General features: G+C 40.7%; 1 long non-coding RNA gene across 1 annotated transcript in view; it reads right to left on the bottom strand.

Annotated features, from left to right (window-relative positions):
* Positions 1-741: 741 nt before the first annotated feature.
* LOC110150454 (uncharacterized) overlaps positions 742-22,719 on the bottom strand; it is a 33,126-nt gene continuing 11,148 nt past the window's right edge. Inside the window, exons 3-4 of the long non-coding RNA XR_002317731.2 lie at positions 12,751-12,880; positions 742-846 (exon numbers count right to left, since the gene is read on the bottom strand). This is a non-coding gene — a long non-coding RNA (uncharacterized lncRNA). The remainder of the gene's footprint in view (positions 847-12,750; positions 12,881-22,719) is intronic.

Here is a 22,719-nt window from a genome sequence, read left to right as displayed (position 1 = left end):
TCTTTGCTGTTATCAGGCAGTTAAGATTTAGGTGTTTTTTTGTTATCACAGCCTAACATATTCTAATGCATATCATCCAGCTGACTACTTACTTTATTCCATTTCCACCTGGCCCTCATCCTATACTTGGCTCTCCGTTCCTACTCCTAGCCTGAGATATCATCACTATCCAGGGACTGAGTTCACCCCAAACAAAACTATTTTCTAAAAGAATGTTCATAGAGAATCTTACAACACTCAGAAACTCCCATTCAAGGCTTTTCTCACTGTGTAGAGAGAATTAGCCTCAATAGTTTAGAGAGATTCATGCCTAATTTTATTGAAAAGGGAAATCAGTACATTCCCTTTGTAGACGATGACTGAATAATTCATTGAAAGCTTCATTATCTATAATTGTGATAACACACACTTTCAAATAAAGTATTGCACATATCAAATATCCCTGATACATTTCTGAGCAAATATGTGCACATATGTAATCAGCTGTGGTAATCAACTGCACATCAACAAAGAATCGGAGTGTTTTAGGGGCGTAAAGATGCTGTTACAGTGAACAATCATTCGGCAGTGTGGCTTATTTTAATAGACACATCACTTTAAAATAAGTCTTCACCATCTGCCGCAGCCTCTAATTACAAATGCAACAAGAACATAATTCACAATTGCATCATTAAAAAGTAAGACATAAGGGATTTAATGCATGCCTGTGTCCTTTTTTAATGCAGCAGACGTCTGTTCATCTTTTCTTGTGTTTCAGGAGCAAAATTGGTGGCAAAACTTTAATTCGAGCTGAAATATCCCAGGAATAGTGTTCTAGGAAAGACAACAGGAAATCCATATACGGCTCTGTAGGTGTTAAAAATATTCAGAGGCCATAATCCTATCAATATTAAATTGGCTTTCAATACTGTTTTTCATATGCAAAAAGACACTCTATCTTCAAACTATCTACAGATAAGGAAAAAGTCTATTCAGCAAGAAGTAAGATAAGGCAATTTAATCTGACCAATATAAATAGCTTGGAAATTCACCTCTAGTTAAGGTGTCCATAATAAACTAATCTTTTAGCAGCCTACTGTCCAAATGTGCAAAACTAGCTTACTGTGCCAGGCCTCTGCTCAATGAATGATTACAAGAATATATCTCACTAAAGCACCTTGTTTAAGGTCAATTCTCTATTTTTTCCTCCAGATCAAACTTTAACTAGTCAAAGACTACTGAAGAAAAGAAATGCCAAGACACAAACTGTCAAAATAGGAGCTTGAATTTGCAGTGTTGATACTTAACCTGGAAAACGGGTATCAGCAACAGACAGACAAGGTCATGGTTATGATCTTGAGGTCTAAATAACACTTTTATCAAATAAAAAGTCTAATCCATTCAATTTGTCTTTAAAAATAAAATCATCATCACCATCCTTTAATTTGTAAAAACAGAAAAATAAACATTCGTCTTCTTCACTAATTATTATAAGAAACTAAGTAGAACCATGTGGAAGCAAAAAATTATACATATATGTATATATGCTATATATATTCATATTGCCTTCATAATAATTCAGAACAAATAGAACTAATAGTTTAATCTATTCCTGGGAAACTTCCTGTCTACCAGCAGCATCATCACAATACTTGGCTGTTTTTTTTTTTTTTAAATAACTATTTTTTGAGATAAGCAAAGAGAAAAATATTCATTACTTGACTAGTATAGTACCACAGTTTGTGCAAAGTTTAGTAATTTCCCCTAAGTAATCTGTTCCTCAGAATATGAACAGGTGGCACATATTCCATTCTTTTGCATCATTTGAGATTCAAGACAAATACTCTTACCACAAAGTTATAGTGAAGAAATAAATCATCTGTACTTAACATTAGACCAAGAAATGGCCAACAGTAGCTTAGAATTTCTGACACTTTAGTATGAAAAATCCATTAACATCACCCATAACATTGATGGCTTATTATTACTTTTCTGAGAGATTTATTTAGGTTGCAAACAGTCAGTTCAGTTCCTCAGTCATGTCTAACTCTTTGCAACCCCATGGACTGCAACATGCCAGGCCTCCCTGTCCATCACCAATTCCCGGAGTTTATTCAAACTCATATCCATTGAGTCGGTGATGCCATCCAACCATCTCATCCTCTGTCGTCCCCTTCTCCTCTTGCCTTCAATCTTTCCCAGCATCAGAGTCTTTTCAAATGAGTCAGCTCTTCGAATCAGGTGGACAAAGTATTGGAGTTTCAGTTTCAGCATCAGTCCTTCCAATGAATATTCGTGACTGATTTCCTTTAGGATGGACTGTTTGGATCTCCTTGCAGTCCAAGGGACTCTCAAGAGTCTTCTCCAACGCCACAGGTAAAAAGCATCAATTCTTCTGCGCTCAGCTTTCTTTATAGTCCAACTCTCACATCCATACATGACTACTGGAAAAACCATAGCTTTACCTAGACAGACCTTTGTTGGCAAAGTAATGTCTCTACTTTTTAATATGCTCTCTAGGTTCGTCATAGCTTTTCTTTCAAAAAGCAAACGGCTTTCAATTTCATGGCTGCAATCACCATCTGCAGTGATTTTGGAGCCCAAAAAAACATCTCTCAGTTGCCACTGTTTCCCCATCTATTCACCGTGAAGAGATGGGACCCAATGCCATGATCTTAGTTTTCTAAATGTTGAGTTTTAAGCCAAATTTTTCACTCTCCTGTTTCGCTTTCATCAAGAGGCTCTTTAGTGCTTCTCCATTTTCTGCCATAAGGGTGGTGTCCTCTGCATATCTGAGGTTATTGATATTTCCCTTGGCAATCTTGATTTCAGCTTGTGCTTCATCCACTCCAGCATTTCTCATAATGTACTCTGCATATAAGTTAAATAAGCAGGGTGACAATATACACCCTTGACTTACTCCTTTCCTGATTTGGAAACAGTCTCTTGTTCCATGTCCAATTCTAACTATTGCTTCCTGACCTGCATACAGATTTCTCAACAGGCAGGTCAGGTGGTCTGGTATTCCCATCTCTTGAAGAATTTTCCACAGTTTGTTGTGATCCACACAGTCAAAGGCTTTGGCATAGTCAATTAAGCAGAAATAGATGTTTTTCTAGAACTCTCTTGCTTTTTTGATGATCCAACAGTTGTTGGCAATTTAATTTCTTGTTCCTCTGCCTTTTCTAAATCCAGCTGGAAGTTCTTAGTTCACATACTGTTGAAGTCTGGGTTGGAGAATTTTGAGCATTACATTACTAGTGTGTGAGATGAGTGCAATTGTGCGGTAGTTTGAGCATTCTTTGGCGTAGTCTTTCTTTGGGATTGGAACGAAAAGTGACCTTTTCTGTCCTTTATTGTGCCCATGAAATGTTTCCTCGGTATCTCTAATTTTCTTGAAGAGATCTCTAGTCTTTCCCATTCTATTGTTTTCCTCTATTTCTTTGCATCAATCACTGAGGAAGACTTTCTTATCTGTCTGTGCTATTCTTTGGAACACCTCATTCAAATAGATATATCTTTATCTCCTTTGCCTTTAGCTTCTTTTTTTTCACAGGTATTTGTAAGTCCTTCTCAGACAACCATTTTGCCTGTTTGCATTTCTTTCTCTTGGGAATGCTCTTGATCCCTGTCTCCTGCACAATGTCACAAACTTCCATCCATAATTCTTCAAGGACTTTGTCTATCAGATCTAAGCCCTTGAATTTATTTCTCCCTTCCACTGTATAATCGTAAGGGATTTGATTTAGGTCATACCTGAATGGTCTAGTGGTTTTCCCCACTTTCAATTTAAGTCTGAATGTGGCAATAAGGAGTACATTATATGAGCCACAGTCAGCTCCTAGTCTTTTTTTTTTTTTTGCTGGCTGTATAGAGCTTCTCCATCTTTGGCTGCAAAGAATATAATCAATCTGACTTCAATATTGACCACCTAGGGATGTCCATGTGTAGAGTCTTCTCTTGTGTTTCTGGAAGAGGGTATTTGCTATGACCAGTGTGTTTTCTTGGCAAGACTTTATTAGCCTTTGCCCTGCTTCATTCTGTACTCCAAGGCCAAATTTGCCTGTTACTCCAGGTATTTCTTGACTTCCTACTTTTGCATTCCAGTCCCCTATAATGAAAAGGACATCTTTTTGAGGTGTTAATTCTAGAAGGTCTTATAGGTCTTCATAGAACTGTTCAACTTCAGCTTCTTGAGCATTATTGGTCAGGGCATAGACTTGGATTACTGTGATATTGAATGGTTTGTCATGGAAATGAAGAGAGATCATTCTTTTGTTTTTGAGATCGCATCCAAGTACTGCATTTCAGACTCTTTTGTTGACTATGTTGGCTACTCCATTTCTTCTAAGGGATTCCTTCCCACAATAGTAGATATAATGGTCATCTGAGTTCAATTCACTCATTCCAGTCCATTTTAGTTCGCTGATTCCTAAAATGCTGACATTCACTCTTGCCATCTCCTGTTTGACCACTTCCAATTTGCCTTGATTCATGGACCTAACATTCCAGGTTCCTATGCAATATTGCTCTTTACAGCTTCGAACTTTACTTCCATCACCAGTCGTATCCACAACTAGATGTTTGTTTTTGCTTTGACTCCATCTCTTCAGTCTTTCTGCAGTTATTTCTCCACTGATCTCCAGTAGCATATTGGGCACCTACCGACCTGGGGAGTTCATCTTTCAGAGTGCTATCTTTCTGCCTTTTCATACTGCTCATGGGGTTCTCAAGGCAAGAATAGTGAAGTGGTTTGCCATTCCCTTCTCCAGTGGACCACATTTTGTCAAAACTCTCCACCATGACCTGTCCATCTTAGGTGGCCCTACAGTACTTGGATGTCTATAGTTTATTTACCCTGTTGTTTACCTGGGGTCAAACTATGGTGGAGGTAATGAAGATAATGGCAACCTCCTTCAAAAGGTCCCAGGCACACACTGCTACACTCAGTCCCCCCAACCCTGCAGCAGGCCACTGCCTACCCACACCTCTGCCGGAAACTCCTGGACACTCACAGGCAAGTCTGGGTCAGTCTCTTGTGTGGTCACTGCTTTTTCTCCTGGGTCCCAGTGCACACAAGGTTCTGTTTGTGCCCTCCAACAGTCTACTTCCCAGTCCTGTGTAAGTTCTGGCAGCTCTGTGGTGGGGTTAATGATGACCTCCTCCAAGAGGGCTTATGCCATACCCAGGTCTGCTGCACCCAGAGCCCCTGCCCCTGTGGCAGGCCACTGCTGACGTGTGCCTCCACAGGAGATGCTCAAACACAGTTCTGTCTCAGGCTCTGTGGGGTCTCTGGGTCCTGGTGCACACAAGGTTTGTTTGAGCCCTCTGAGCGTCTCTGGCAGGTATGGAGTTTGATTATAAATGCAATTTTGCCCCTCCTACCATCTCGCTGGGGTTTATCTGCCCTTGGACATGGGGTATCTCCTCACAGTCACTGCAGCACCACACAGCCACCGCTCCAGCATCGTGCAGCCGCACTCACTGCTATATTCAATCTCCTAGCATTTCCCAGCATCCCAATGAACTCAGTGACTTGGAAACAACCTAGAATTCACTTTCAAGTCCTCTTTAATCTACAGCTTCCCTCCACTTACTAGGTTTCTTTGCTTCTTTTTTCTTGCATGTCATGGCCCCTTCTTTATAATTATTGCATCCCACGGGATGCACACACACTACAGGCAAAGTCAGAGTAGCTCTCCCATTCATCAGGGGAGGGCAATCTCAGCCTGTTGTTGACAGCTGCCATCTTGTCTTTCATTCACACTAACAACTTCCCTGTCCCAATGAGAGCCACTTCCAATCCTCTGGTGTGCTCCAGGGGAACTTCCTTTCCACTCAGTCTCTCTCTCCATCTTTATGGTACAATCCTTTATTACAGGTTATAGACCTAGAAATCAGTGCAACAACAAGTCATATAATTTTCATCCTTTTGTTACCCTGTATAAGGCTCTCATCAAAGATTCTTCACCTGCATACCCTATGTTTTCTCTCATAAAACCAGCAGTTACACTTTTGCTATCACAATAAATCATTTTCACTTCCTTAATCCTGACATTATTTCCCCTTTGGAGGAAAACTTCTATTGCTCCTAAATTTAAGCCAATATCCTTAATAGTCATCACAATGGCCAATTTATTCACAAAATTCCACATACAAAAAACTGCTTCCTAAAAGATAGTAGCACTGCAAGACCTAGGTCATAAGAATATGATAATTTTTAAAACATTTAAATAAAACTAAAAATTTTGAGTACTAAGATATAAAGTGACCTCTCAATAAGGCTATATTGTTCTGTTTCCCAAATAGCATAATTTTACTTTCTCACCAAAGAGTAAAATAGAATTTTTTAAAGTCATAGAATCATAGAAATATGAGCCTAAAGGAATATTCCAGAGTGCCAAAATTCCCCATTCATCTTTATGTCTTCAGTCAGAAAGAAATGTACTTAAACCACCTCAGAATGATAATTCTCTACAATACTTTCTTCTGGAAACTTCAGAGAGGTCTTCCCAGCATACCCCTAACACACACACACACACACACACACACACACACAAACACACACACACCCCCATACTCTACCCTCCCAACCTCCTGTCCCTCACCATTCTGCCTCCTGGTAATGCATTTTAGGGCCTCCCAGTCCACTTTCCACAGGAAGTTCTTTCTAAACTCCCCATTTTATATCAGTGGAAAAAGAGAACATCTGTCCAGTCTTTGGTATAATAAATCACCTTTCTTGTACTTTAAGATATATTGAGTTCCTCCAGCCATATCCTCCCTTGATCAAATAATGTAAATGCTTTTATTTTGTCATTGTTTTTGTTTTACTGATATTACTGGGTCAACATCAATCCTTTTCTTTAGAAATTTTATAAAAATGTTTTTTAAATCAGGTTGGTTTTTTTTTTTTTTTTTGGCGATATCCAATTTTAACAGTTACGGCTTCTGCCATTTTGAGTTTTTTCTTTCTATGAAGTTCAATTTTCCCAGATCAAATTTTGCACATCTAAATTTTGTCAAGAGGATTTAATTTTGCCATCAATTTTCTAGCCAAGAACAAATTCAACTATAAGCTGTTTTTGTCACTGTCAGTTCTATTTTGTTGCCATCAGTTCTACAAGTAATAGCCATTATGAATTTGATAAGAGAAAGATAGCTTGCATTTATTTCTTAGCTAACCCATGAGAAAACTGTCAGCAGTTTTTGTGAGGTAGAAATAAGGGTAAAAAGCAGAATATAAATAAGAGGGAGACAGAAGACAAGCAGAGAGATTCCCAAGGAGGGATAAACAAAGATCTACAGTGAGTGAAGCCAAGAGAGAAACTACAGCATTTTTATTGCATTAACAGCTCAGCCCCCAAATGCATGGCACTGTCAAAATGCTCTTCATCCAGTGTGGTGGAATCTATGCACACAGCTTTGTTACAGTTTCTATCCAGTTTCATAAAATTGTATTTTAAGTTATAAGGGCTGAATATGAACATGGTAGTCTCCTAAGGGTTTTATCAGAGCTCTGTGAAAAGGAAAGGTTTGGCCACAGTTTGTTCAGTCATCCATTTGTTCATTCATTCACTCACTAAATAAATGAGATGCTCAGACCATAATGTGCCAGCTACAGTGTTCAGGACTGACGACGCAGGAATATGAGGATGGCTTCCATCTTCAATCTTATTGGAGGAAGTCATCTTTTGTGAGTGTATGACAGATCCCTATCTGCTTGCTGGCTATCAGTTCCTAGAGACCACCTGAATTATTTGCCACGTGGCTCTTTCCATTTTTAAACCAACAATGGTACAGTGATTCTTCCTAGTATACTGGACCTCAGTATTCTTCTTTCTGACTCCTTCATGTAGATTTTAAAAATTTATTATTAATGTGGCCCACTTGAGTGATCTCTTTTGAAGCCATATATCATAACCTAATCAAGGAAGTTATGTTCTATTATAGTCATGTTGAATATATCAAAATTAATATATTACAATTGTATATTTTTATCTTACTTTGTGCATGTGTGCTCAGTCACTCAGTCATGTCCAGCTCTTTCTGATCCCGTGAACTATAAGCCATCAGGCTCCTCCGTCCATGGAATTTTCCAGACAGGAATACTGGAGTGGATTGCCATTTCCTACCTCGGGGAAGCAACACCTATAATTATCATTGTAAATATATGTCTTGAATTATGAAAATCATTGAATGATAGTCATAAATGTAAACAAAATGTTTATTTTAAATAAAATTAAAATCTAAATGTTTGAGATAAATATTGGAATACTGAGGTCAGAAACATTATTTCCACTACTTAGTTTTCTACCAAACTAGTTTTCAATTCAGTATATATATATGTGTATATATATATATATATATATATAAATGTCATATTTCATAATAACAATCTAGGGTTACTTTTTTTAATCTGCTTGAGAAATAATTGGAGATCTGCTCTTGCTCAGAGTTCCTGAAACATAATTTTCCCTACTGGTCTAACCCAGTATGAAAAGCCCTGAGGAATATTTCAGCAACAAAGGCCTTTTCCCACCAAACACAGGAAGAAAACTAACTTCATTTCCTCCTGTTCCTTCCTGCCACAAATCTACCTTCATATCAGAAGATAAACTGACCCCCAAACACAGGTGTAATTCAATATTCTATTTCAAATGCCATCTGATTTGAAACCCAAGTAATTAACAGCTCACTAGGGACCCTATTGAAATAAAAACAACTTTGATCCCATTCCCAAAACTCTTGCCAAATGGATGGGCAGTTCAAACCCCTCTGCTTTTGCATGATTTGAAATGAATAACTATATCAGAAAGAATGCTGTATATGGGAGTGCCAGCTATAAGGAGGGTGTGTTTTTCAATTTGATTATTAGAGAAACAAATCTGAGTCTTGGGAAGGGATAAGTACTGACATGCACAGTTGTTCTCCACCCATAACTAAGCCAGCATCTTGGTGCTCTGGCATCTTGGAGGAATAGGGGTATATGAGATGTAATGCATCTTAAGGGATAAAGCTCTATTCTCTTATTATACTCTAGAAAAAACATATATTTTATTCCTAACATTTTAATATACAGAGAACAGCCTTCTGTTCCAAAGGACGACCGTATACAAACTACAAACCAAACATACACAGCAAGATGTGCTGCACTTAGTCTCTCAGCAGTGTCTGACTCTTTGCAACCCCATGGACTGTAGCCCACCAGGCTCCTCTGTCCGTGGGGATTATCCAGGCAAGAATACCAGAGTGGGTTGCCGTTTGCTCCTCCAGGGGATCTTACTAACCCAGGGATCAAACCCAGGTCTCCGGCATTGCAGGCAGATTGTTTACCATCTGAGCCACCAGACAAGCCCGTAGAACAGGACAGTTTACAGTAATTTGTCCTCTTGTTTCAATGCTTTGATTATCCATAGTAGTTTACATAGCATAATCCAAACAACATAACAGCCTTATTTACAGAAGTCTCTTGGATGAGGCTAAGGTCCCTGGTGGATCACCTAAATAGAGATAAACATGAACATGTAACTACTGGTCATTGGTACCTATAATACAACAAAAGTGGTCACTTGTTGAACTGCTACTTTCTGCCAGGAACTGTGCTATTGACCCCAGACTCCTTTCCTCTGAGCTCATCTCTTTGCCGCTGCTTCAGGTGGGACCCCCCTCCCACCCCAAGTTATAGTGCTAGGATAAGAGTCAGGAATCTAGTTTTTTATTTTTAGCTCTGCCACTTTTTAGTCTGTGACCTTGCACATTGCCCTCTCTGATTATTACTTTCTTCTGCTACAAAATGGAAATAATAAAACTTACTCCAAAAAACCACTGTGGGGATGAATTAAACATTTTAAGTATAAAATATTTTTAACAGTGATGTTCTACATGAGTATAGTACATAATTGGCATCAATTATTATTTGTTCAGGTCAGTTCAGTCGCTCAGTCATGTCTGACTCTTTGTGACCCCATGAACCACAGCACACCAGGCTTCCCTGTCCATCACCAAGTCCCGGCGTCCACCCAAACCCATATCTATTGAGTCAGTGATGCCATCCAACCATCTCATCCTCTGTTGTTCCCTTCTCCTCCTGCCTCCAGTCCCTCCCAGCATCAGGGTCTTTTCTAATGAGTCAACTCTTCGCATGAGGTGGCCAGAGTATTGGAGTTTCAGCTTCAGCACCAGTTCTGCCAATGAATACCCAGGACTGATCTCCTTTAGGATGGACTGGTTGGATCTCCTTGCAGTCCAAGGGACTCTCAAGAGTCTTCTCCAACACCACAGTTCAAAAGCATCAATTCTTCAGTGCTCAGCTTTCTTCATAGTCCAACTCTCACATCCATACATGAATACTGGAAAAACCATAGCCTTGACTAGATGGACCTTTGTTGGCAAAGTAATGTCTCTGCTTTTTAATATGCTGTTTAGGTTGGTCATAACTTTCCTTCCAAGGAGTAAGTGTCTTTTAATTTCATGGCTGCAATCACCATCTGAAGTGATTTTGGAGCACAGACAAATAAAGTCAGCCACTGTTTCCACTGTTTCTCCATCTATTTGCCATGAAGTGATGGGACCAGATGCCATGATCTTAGTTTTCTGAATGTTGAGCTTTAAGCCAACTTTTTCACTCTCCTCTTTCACTTTCATCAAGAGGCTTTTTAGTTTCTCTTCACTTTCTGCCATAAGGGTGGTGTCATCTGCATATCTGAGGTTATTGATATTTCTCCCAGCAATCTTGATTCCAGCTTGTGCTTCCTCCAGCCCAGTGTTTCTCATGATGTACTCTGCATATAAGTTAAATCAGCAGGGTGACATTATACATTGTACTCCTTTTCCTACTTGGAACCAGTCTGTTGTTCCACATCCAGTTCTAACTGTTGCTTCCTGACCTGAAAATTTCCAATCAATGAGCTAAATACTTTACAAACATTTTCTCCAATCCCCACACAACCTGAAGAGTAAGTATTATGCACATTTTCCAGAGAAAGAAATGGATGTACAGAGAGGAGAAATATCTTGCCTGAAATTTAGTTAGAGTGAAAATTTTCTATTAATGGTGGCAAAACACTCTAGAGATTATACCAGCAAAAGATAAGTTCAGTTAGAAATACCTATTGTCTTCCATGGTTTTATAAGTTCCTGGAAATAACATGCAAATATTGCATATATGTGATCACAATATGTATATACAAAAGAAATGCACATATATAATAAATACATTGCTTCCTGATATTTACAATACCAATATATGGAGACAATCTAAATGTCCATCAACAGAGGAATGGACAAAAATGTGGATACTCAGCCATAAAGAAATAATGAAATAATGCCATTTGCAGCAACAGGGATGGACCTAGAGATTACCAACCTAAGTGAAGTAAGTCAGAAAGAAAAAGACAAATACCGTATGATATCACTTAAATGTAGAATCTAAAATATGACACAAATGAACTTATCTACAAAATAGAAACAGACTCACAGACATAGAGAACAGACTTGTGGTTGCCAAGGGGAAAGGGTAGGACAGGAATGGATTGAGAGTTCTGACTTAGCAGATACTAACTATTATATACAGAACAGATAAACAGCCAGATCCTACTATATAGTACAGGGGACTATATTCAAGATCCTGTGAAAACCATAATGGAAAGGAATATGAAAAAGAATGTGTGTGTGTATAACTGAATCCCTTTGCTGAATGGCAAAAATTAACACCACATTGTAAGTCTACTATACTGCAAGAAAATAAATTTTAAAGATACGTTAAGCTGCCAATCACATATAAACAAGGTGAAACCGATGCGTAGGGAATGAAAAGTCAGGAAGTAAACTAGCATCTCCCTGTACAGGCATCCCTAGCTTTATCATGCTTCGCAGATAGTGTTTTTTACAAACTGAAGGTTTGTGGCAACCCTGCTCCCTGCAAGTCTGTAGTGTCATTTTCCCAACACATTTGCTCACTCCATGTTACTGTGTCATGTTTGACGATTCTTACAATATTTCAAACTTTCTCATTATTATTATATTTGTTACTGTAATCTGTGATCCATGAGTTTTGAGGGACTATTGCCAAAAATTACAACTCACGGGAGATGCAAATGATAGCATTTTTAGCAATCCATATTTTTTAATTGAGGTTTTTACATTGTTTTTAGATATAATGCTATTGCACATGTAGTAGACTATAGTGTAGTATAATCAAAACTTTCATATGCACTGGGAAACCAAAAACTTCATGTGACTCATGTTATTATGATATTCACTTTATTGCAGTGATCTGGAACCAAACCTGCAGTGTCTCCCAGGAATGTCTGTACTCCTTAGAGTCTGTGGAGCCCAATTAAGTAAAATTAGCATGTGCCAAGGTGGATAAGGTGAGTCACTGGGGTTGTAAATTTCCCTAAGGTGTCAAAAGGACAGCAACTCCTGGGTGAGATATGGTACCTTGCCATCTGCTGGGGATATTCATTACTTTCCAAATGGCCTTAGTCTTTTCTAAGCTAGGTAACAGCACAATTGAATTGGGTGATAACTTCTGCCCAATTGTTTCCATGTCCTCTATAGAGTTTAAACAACTTGTTATACTTTCTCCTTCAGAATTCTCAAGGTCTATGAGAGGTGATAGCAAGAAAGAAAATGGAAGGTACAAATAAACTGTATCAAACTAGAAGATGCATCCATAGCTATCTAGACTCTTCATGCAATTCTATTAATTTCTAACAATCTGTCTTGGTCAAGAATGATCAACCTGTGTTGAGGAGACAGACAAACCTTGAGGTCTTGGTGGCTGAACACAGCAAAAGTTTATTTTCTGCTCGTGCAACTAGTTGGAGGAATTCTCCAGAACAGCTGTCCTGTTTTTTTCTTGTGGCTCTGCCATCTCAACATCATCTCAAGCTTCCTAGAATCAACAAAGCAGAAAAGAAAAAGACAAGACCTTTTCAATTCCCATGTCACTTTTGTTCATTGCATTGTCAGGAACTAGTCACATGGCCCTGCCTACCTGCAAGGAGCAGAGAAGTCTCATCTTAAGCTACCCAAGGGGGAAAAGGAGCCAGAAGTAGCATCTCTCATATTATCCCATATGCAAAGGCACTGTGCTGGGGGCTGGAATTCAAGAATAAACTAGACCAGTCCCTGCCCATGAAGGGCTCACATCCTGATAGATGAAACAGGAATGACAGTTCATGTGTGTGTGTGTGTGTGTGTGTGTGTAGGCACGCAGTTGTGTCTGACTCTTTGCAATCCCATGGACTGTAGCTTGCCAGGGTCCTCTGTCCATGGAATTCTGCAGGCAAGAATACTGGAATGGGTAGCCATTCTCTTTTCCAGGGGATCTTTCCAACACAGGGATAGAACCTGGGTCTCCCAGGCCTGAGCCACTATGGAGGCCCATGACAGAGTTTACCATAAAGCAAAACACACTGTGAATTGTACTCTAATCCAGCAATAAATACAAGGTTTTAAGAGTGCAGCCAAAGGAACAATTAATTACAGCAGTAGTTTAAAGACAAGATTTAACAGAAGAAGTAGCATTTGAGTGGAAATGAAACTAATTTTTACATGTCACTCAAAAAAAGTATATTAGTGTGATATCTGAGAGAAGAGAGACAGCATGTGGTGCTGCAGAGCCTACCAAACCCTTTCCCAGAAAGTTCCCAGCAGCCGAGAGAATGCGGAGGCACTGGGAAAAAAATCCCAAAGCTGCCTTACCCCATCTCACCCTCGCAGTGAAACCTGTGTCTGTAGCAAAAATGTGTGCATATAGCATAGCACTTCATTTTAATACAAATAATACCCTCTCTTCCATACTCTTAAGCAGAATTAACACTGTTACAATCATACTGCCTTGATTTCTTGTACTCTTATCACAACCCTGTGGGCTCCCTGCAGGCCCACAGTCTCTCACGTGTAAAGCAACGAATCGGCAACAGCCTAGAACAAAGATCTGACAGCATTGCTCTGACTCTGCCAGAAATGAGCTGTGTGGCTTTTAGAGGAGTCACTTTACTTCTCTGCACCTCAGTTTCCCCACCTGTAAAATGAGATGGTTAGATATACCCTTGTCAAAGTCTCTTTCTGCAATATACGTCTCTGTAATGACAGTGTCACTGAGCATTTATACACCAGAGGGTAAAAACCCATCAACAGTTGAAGTGGATGCTGTGAATTCATTCCCTAGACCTCTATGCACCAACCTTGTAGCGAAAGAGGATGAAAACTGAGAACTATGTTCCTAGACTCTGCTGCACTGAGAGTTGTGCAAATAGCACAGATGTACTCCTATAAGATCTCAAAGGCAGGAGGGAGGTGGTGGCCACCTGCCTGCTCCTGCTTTCCTCCTTGCAAGTCTGTTCCAGGACATGTGATGCTTTCTCATAGCTGAGTTCCAGAGTCCACCTCCCAGCATCCTAGGTATCATCAGGAAGCAATCACAACGTAGCAGCAGTGATGGCAGCTTCTTGATTCCAGTTTCCTGATTCCTAGATCACGAATTGGAGATGTGCTCTTAAATACACCAACAGTGGTAGGCACACAGCTGAGAACTCTCTACTGGGTCTAGGAGTCATCCCTGAGAATCCAGCCTAGTAGTTCCTGTTCAGGGAACTGTATAAGCACCTTTTTCTCTCTATTAAATGTCCTCCTATTTAAAATATCGGCAAACTTCACAATCTATGAAGAACAGTAAACTTGAAATAGATTTGCTTCATGAAATGTGTCTGGGACACCTTAGGAGACAACTTAAATCTTCAGAGATCACTCTCATGTCATCAAGAGACATGCACAAGGAAGGGCCTTATGAAGGGTTATATAGGCCTTTATAGGCCTTATAAAGAAGTGAGGAGAAGAAATCCCCAAGGCAAAGTTCCAAGCAAACTACCCAATCAAAATTAAAAGGAACCATCTACATATAAATAGGTTGAGACTGTAAACAGAAGACAGGGAGTCCTAGACTTGCCCTCCCAGTTTTAAGTCTGTTCCTGAGTAGTTATTGGGAATCCTAGAAAGTGCCTTTCTCATGTTCTGAGCCTTCAGCTGGATATTATATTTCACATCCTAGAATGAGAAGATCCCCAGAGAAGCAGGAGAACTTTTTGTTTCTAGGGATAATAGCTAACTTTAATTTTTTCTTCAAGAAAAAAAGTTTAGAATAAAGAGAATGGAAAAATAGTAGAAAATGGCCAGGAAAAAAAAAGTTCTCTCTAAGAACGAGCATGCGTTGAAGAGGGAGACACAGACTCAGTAACGAGTGTGGAAACACTCAGGAAGAATGCTGGTAATGGGCCACACTGTGCTCCTGGGGCCACAGGAGATGTTATGGGTCTAGACTGCAGACTGCGGTCCGCAGAAACAGAACTGCTGGTCAGTGTCCCAAAGACCAATGTCCTCGGTGAGACTTAGATGACTGGTAGCAAGTGTCTGTTCCCCTGCAGAGCTTGACAGAAGAGAGAGAACACAGCATATAAGATGCAGCAAGAGACTCAGACAGACCCCTGCCCCCTTGCTAGTGACAGTGAGTGACCTGGGGCGATGTCCAAAAGATTACAATTCTAGTCTCCCTACGTAACCTTCCCAGGAAATATTGTGATGGTTTCCACAAAGAAACTTCTTTGTCTGTCTTTTATTACTCAGGACCTTTTAAATGAGGCTGGTAAGGTACATTCTTCCTCACCCAACGAGCCTCAGGGTTCTAGCTGGAACAGCTGCCTCCCAGAGGAGAGCACTGGCTGAGGGAGAATTGCAGCTCTTGGACAGGCAGCCTCACTGCTGTTGCCTATGATCCTTAAGTAGCTCCAGAAGCTTTGTGCATGTCAGGGACCTTGCGGACGAAGGCTCAGAAAACCTCCTTCCCTCTCTGTCTGGAAGCTGGAATACCATGGGGACTCAAGACAGCTGCAGCTGCTCCAAGTTCCTCCGGGCTCAATGTCCAGCCTTTGATTAGGCTCCTTTCCCAGTTTTCCATCTCTCCACCGAACATTCCTCCACATTCCTAATTATATGACTTTTAGGAACTGTCCCACTTCCATGGGCACAGAAGTAACCCCCAGCTCTGCACCCTCTCTGGGCTATCTAGAGCTCCCCTTTGCGGCCACCTGCCTGTGGACACTGCCAGTGACCTCAACACCTGCCTTGCAGTGGGACCTTAACTCTTTGGGGTTCACATAGATATTGGGCTTCCCTGGTAGCTCAGGCGGTAAAGAATCTGCCTGCGGTGCGGGAGACCTGGGTTCAATCCCTGGGTTGGGAAGATCCCCTGGAGGAGGGCATGGCAACCCACTCCAGTAGTCTTGCCTGGAGAATCCCCATGGACAGAGGAGCCTGGTGGGTCACGGTTCATGGGGTTGCAAAGAGTCAGACACGACTGAGCAGCTAAGTACAGCACAGCAGAAGTTGTCTCAACTCATTTTCCCAAATCCCTCAGGAAACAGTATGCCCTCTCAGAGACAACACTAAGTGGTTCAAAACAGGCAATTCATTTGAGACCCATGCCTAATACCATGACAGAGCAGAGGTGGGGCGCAGGGATGAGCATCTCAAAGTGCTGAGTCCTAGGCACCTGATCATCACTGTGGACAATGGTATAATGGAGGGAAAAAACTGGCAGAGAGTCAGGAGACCTGTGCAAAGTCTGGGTTTAGGAAGTCTTTTAACCCTTCGCAGGTAGACAGGGTCATGACACTAGGCCCTGCCAATGAGATGAACAAGAGTGACATGGATCACTACTAGGCTGAGGCAATGAAAGAGTCTTATCATTTTCTTCTCTGTTCTGTTGACTGTGGAGGCTTCATGTTGAGATAGCAGAGCCACATGAAGAAAACAAGATACCTGCCTGGAAAGTTGTCCCAACCAGTTGCATGAGCAGGAAATAAATGTATTCAGCCATCAAGACCTCAGGGTTCATTTATTTCCTCAACACAGGCTAATCATTCTTGACTAAGACAGGTGGTCAGTAATTCAAAGAATTGCATCAAGAGTCTAGATATCTACACATGCATCTTCTAGTAAGACATACTTCCAGTGTGCTTTACAGAAGAAGGTCTTTGTGATAAAGATGGTATTTCTGCATCTACTCAAGATTTCTACTGGGCTCAGACCTATAATTTGGAACTCTGGTTTTTCTCACACAGAGAGAAAGTTCCAAAGGGATTCATCCCAGACAGACTCAACATGAAACCCTGCCCTTCACAGCCTCCCCATCTTCAACATTAGAAAGGCGGAGAGGGAGTCTCCGTGAGCAAAACCTTCCTAATGAGTGCAAAGCAGGTATTAGAGAGAAGTCTGTATTGGAGGGAAGTTTATGTATTCCCACCTGAGACCTGGGCATCTCTTAGAAGTTTAAGAGAGATGGATACTCTGAAAAGAAACATAACTAAGACCACTGGGACATCAGATTCCCAACAAAACGGATTCCCAAAACACGGGTTCCCCAGTGGACCCCATCCTTTCCAGGTAGGCTCCTGCAGCTCCCTTCACTCCCTCCCCCACCTCCTCAGTATCCCCTTCACCTTCCCTCCTTTACTTCTTTCTCCATCTCCTTCTATTGCATTTTCTCTAGGTCTTCCAGTGACTCTTTCTTCCTTCCTGTTCCTCCTCCAAGGAGCTGATAAGCCAGTGTTTTGAACTTAGATGACATTAAACACTTGAAAAACAAAATCATTTGCAACAGGAACATTGCCTTCCATGGAATTTTCTTGTTTATTATTTCTTAACCACACTCAGTGAGAGGAGATTCTATTTGTTTTGCTGCTTTCCTTTCTTGGAGAAGTATTTAAAGGATCACATGATGCTGTGCACATATAACTATTTGTTGCTGTCTGCCATGTATTCATCTGCTTATTTCTACCAAATAGTCCCAGTTCTCAAGAATTGGTTACTTAACATTCTTCTGCATTAATAAACATCCAGGTCTTCTTGTGTTGATAGAAGCATCGTGTACACATGTAAATAGAGTTTAGAAACTCTATTTCTAAAATGTCTTCTGACTACCCCTTATAATCTGCTCTCCGACAGTCACCTCTTAGTTTTTTACTTATCTGGAGAAGAAACTGAGGAAAAAGGATATTATTTTTATTTCCAGAACTCTTCTGGCATGAAGTTGTTGTTGTTGCTATTTTCTAAACTAACTGTTCTGGGGCTGTTTTTCAAAATTATCCATGAGAAAAACCAAAGAACTGTGATGCATGATAATGGTCATTTCATCATGAGTCCATGACACCTGAGCAGTTCTGCAATAGGTCAGTAGGCCTGTGAGAGACAGCACATCATTGTCACGTGAAGTTTTGAAACTGAACACCGCAATCCTTTCCTCTCCTCATCATCCCCCAGGGTTTGCATATGTCCATTTATAACGCCCTCGACAGGGAACATCATCTGACTTAATAACTGAGGCCACCAGCAATTTTCACAGTCCAGGAAAAGTCAGACTCCAAGGTATGCAAATTCTGAGTGTAACTAATTCTTATCACAGAAGCTTCAGTACTTCAGTCCTCTGTCAAGAGTGTGGGTGTGTGTGCATGTGTGTACACGTGCACACATGTGTGTGGTATAAAGGTCCACATGTTGCAAAGAAGGAGATTGATATCTCAACTTCTCCCTAGAGAAAACAGCAGTGGCCACACTAATCAGTACAACTGCAAGTGTCTACACATCAGCTCTGAGTTTTCTGAAATTATGTGTTGTGACTCAATAATTCAGAATACACCAAATTAGTGGATACATATGGATAAATTGTAAGTATAGAGATTACTTCTTACAATGAATGCATCTGTTAGCTCAGTACAGTTTTCGCCTGTCCCACCCTGGTGGCTCAGATGATAAAGAATCTGCCTGCAATGCAAGAAACCCGGGTTTGATCCTTGGGTGGGGAAGATCCCTTGGAGAAGGGAATGGCTCCCCATTCCAGTATTCTTGCCTAGAGAATCCCATGAACAGAGGAGCCGGGGGGCTATAGTCCATGGAGTCGCAAAGATTCGGACATGAATGAGCAACTAACACTTCACTTTCACTTTACTGGTATAGACATAGTTTTTCAATTTAAAACCATGCAAAGATGCTGAATGCAGCATCTTCTACCACCACAACTGGCTGTTTCCTAGTAAATTTTTTTTTCTTTCAAATTAACATCTTCCACTGAGCAGAGTTGATTTTGGTTGTGTTGTTCTCCTAAATGGTGCTATTTAGAACACAACTTTGTGTTGAGCCACGTGCATCCATCCACAGACTACTTTCATATTTACTGCCTCATCTTTATTTCAGTTCATAAAATAATCTCATGAAGCAGGTACTGCCATCTTCTTCATTACAAAAAAGCTTAATCTGCCAGTTGGTAAAAGTAAGGAACATACCCAGAGCCTCAGAGTGAATTAAAGCAAAGCTGACGCTCCATCCCAGTCTCTCTGAATCCAGCTCTTCTTCCACCCCTCATCAGTCTCCTCCGGAGTAAATGTTATAATGAAACTGTGCTTCTGGCAACAAGGGTGATAAGTAGGAGACCTCAGCTTTCAAATCACCTTGAAGGGCTCTCTCCTCTGCATTCCTTCTCACTAGCTATCAGAGGTGGCCCCATAACCAAGAAATGAGCCAGCACACAACTCAGCAGGACCGTGAACCATCTGAAAGATGATGACAGAGTTTGAGGAAGTGAACAGAAGAGACACTCTCCTCATCCTCACCTCTTGAATCCTCACAGCCATGATTCACATTTCCAAGGCCATAAGACAAGCCTGAGGTCAGACCTGGAGCCTTCTGCAGAGAAGGCAGACTAACCTTCCCAAAGTGTAGTCAAAAATCTGTAGAAGTCAGAGATCAGGGACAAAAACAAATGTTTTAGTCACTGAATTATCAAATAATCATGCCTGAGGATCTTCTTTCACTCTGAGAAAGCTAGGAGAAATATATTTTCCCCTGCACTTTACCCAATATCTCAAAAGTAATAGTCTCCTTGGCTTGATAATAATTACCATTTATGCATATATCTTTCAAAATATAGGACACAGAAATCAGAGGCATGAGCAAGAAAATAAAGAAGCATCTGTTGACAGCTGTATATGAAAAATGAAAAATAAAAAGGAACTGAGGGAAAGAAAAGTCATGTCCTAAAAGATTCAGGGGATGACAGAAGAATATCACAATGTCACTTGAGATGACGAGTTACTTGTATCTAAGGTTGAGGTGTAAATGCAACTTTCTGCCACCTTCTCCTCACTGTCTGCTACAGAGCTGCCTAGAATTCTCTATAGGCAGGCTACACCCCAGAGTCATTCTATTTGCTCTGAGTCCCAGCTCTTGCCAAAACCCGGACTTGATGGCAATCCATAGGAAAGTAAAGCAGTGATCAGTGCTTAATATCGGATGTTACCTGTTAATCTGAAGCTGTCTGATTAAAAGGGACAGAAAGCTAACTTAAAGTCAGATGAAAGGTGATGAGCATACAAAACAAGGGGAGTGGAGAAGAGGGTCTGGCTTCAAGGAATGATGGAAAGTGGGCATTTACACACTTTCATTCACTCTCATGTTTGTACTCTGTCTGTCTGTGTCTCTATCTTTCTTTCTCTGTCTCTCTCCCCTCCCACCTCTTCTTCTCATATGTGTTGCCCTCACTCCCTCCTTACAGTACATTTTCTCCATGAGTGAGGTTGGGCCAAGCGAGTCCTGGGGAAGGCACAGTTAGACAACTCCAGGCTTGTTCCAGCTCAGCTAGCAATCTGAGAAGAGATAAAAAGTGTTTTCATGTAGAAAACTCTATGCAAAAATTCTCATTGACTTGGTTTGAGTCTCAAACCCATCCATGGACCAATCACTATAAGCATAACCCTAACCCTAACCCAGGGGATGGGGTACTATGATAAAGCAAATCTAGGTCACACAATCACCTCTATGCCCTTGTGGTTAGTGCAGTAGTCTCCCCGATCAGAATTAAATAAAAGTGATCCCGCAACTCCCCCTGCCCTCCCATTAAAAGAGGAAATAATGATACCAGAATTAGGGTTGGATGAAGGAAAACAATAAGTATCTTTTACAAAACACAGCTAAAACATGAGTCTTCCAGATTTTCCAATTCATGCTTCCTAATGGAAAGTCAACAATCAAAAGACTCCTGTGGATTGAGTCTGCCCTGCATTCAGTATGAATCCATTTTCTTTAACACTAATCAAAGAAAATTTAAGATATTGTCCAAGTAGGTTTCTGTTAAGAACTATGCATTACCAAAGTTTGATAAATCCATGTAAATCAGATTATTCTTCAGTCTACCACTCTACATAAACATCATATGTGGATGCAAAAGGAAGGCAAAACTTTGAATCTATCATGCATCTTTTCATTTAGAAAATGTAGATGAACCCTTATTATTATCATATTAATACGCTGCAGCTACTGCTAAGTCGCTTCAGTCGTGTCCGACTCTGTGTGACCCCACAGACGGCAGCCCACCAGGCTCCCTGTCCCTGGGATTCTCCAGGCAAGAACACTGGAGTGGGTTGCCATTTCCTTGTCCAATGAATGAAAGTGAAAAGTGAAAATGAACTCGCTCAGTCGTGTCCGACTCTTCGTGATCCCATGGACTGTAGGCAACCAGGCTCCTCCATCCATGGAATTTTCCAGGCAAGAGCACTGGAGTGGGGTGCCATTTCCTTCTCCAACCATATTAATATATAATTTTGTTATATTAATATTATATATATAATATGTTGTCGTTGCTCAGTCTCTAAGTTGTGTCTGACTCTTTGCGACCCCATGGACTGCAACACGCCAGCCCTCCCTGTCCCTCACCATCTCCTTGAGTTCGCCCAAGTTCATTTCCATTGAATTGGTGATGCCATTCAACCATCTCATCCTATACATATTAATAATTAAGGAAGTGTTCTCACTCCCCAGTGAAGTACAGACCAACCAAGCCAGACATAAAGCCAAAATGTGGGGGAGACAGAGAGAAAGGGAGAAAGCAGTTGCTTTCCTTGATCACATTTTTCACAAGCTGCTCTCCGAAACAATTTTAAAGCTAATAAATGAGTTATAAGACAATGATAAAAATAAAGTCAAAGAGTTAAAGCAAGACTGTAGGACACAGAAAGAAAGTAATCAGAGGACACCATTGACTTGGTATATGGTTCTCCGGAGAACTCACAGCTCAGATCCCCTGCCCCAGGCCCAGCCTCAGGCCTCATGCTCTGTCTTTCTAGTAAGCTGTTTATTTCCTCTGAACCAAGCCTAATTTGGTCCCAGAAAAGTGAAATGGAGCATTAAGACCATTATCTGGTTGCAGGAGGGAGAACACACACAGAAAAGAAAATCTAGGAAAAGTTCTCTTCGTGTGAATTGATTGAGATGAGCATTTATTTTTTGTTTCAATTGACCTTGTAATTGTTTCTACTTTCTTTCCCATGAGGTATGTAGAGACATAACCTCCAGGGCTTGTCCATTTACAGAAAGAAAGAACTCAGCGTGGCTCAGGCGCCCTGTATCATTCACCCATGCAGGTCATCCAATTGATTCTCTTGCAGACACGGCCATATGGATTGATTTAGCAGCATTTCACTGGCTGCCTAGAGACACGGCTTGAGTCATCCTGTATAAATTACTTAACTCTCCACCACAAAAAGGAAAAAAAATGTTTTCTTGCACAGCAGTAGCAATTAATGTTCAACATGTTTATGGAGTTTAATAATATATGGCCCAGCACCAATCTCCATATGCAATACCATTATCTTGAGAGAGGGACTTAGGTGGTGTCATCAGCAT

Source organism: Odocoileus virginianus, chromosome 30 (assembly GCF_023699985.2).
Source record: "Odocoileus virginianus isolate 20LAN1187 ecotype Illinois chromosome 30, Ovbor_1.2, whole genome shotgun sequence".
Taxonomy (NCBI): Eukaryota; Metazoa; Chordata; class Mammalia; order Artiodactyla; family Cervidae; genus Odocoileus; species Odocoileus virginianus.
This window is presented reverse-complemented; position numbering and strand designations above follow the sequence as displayed.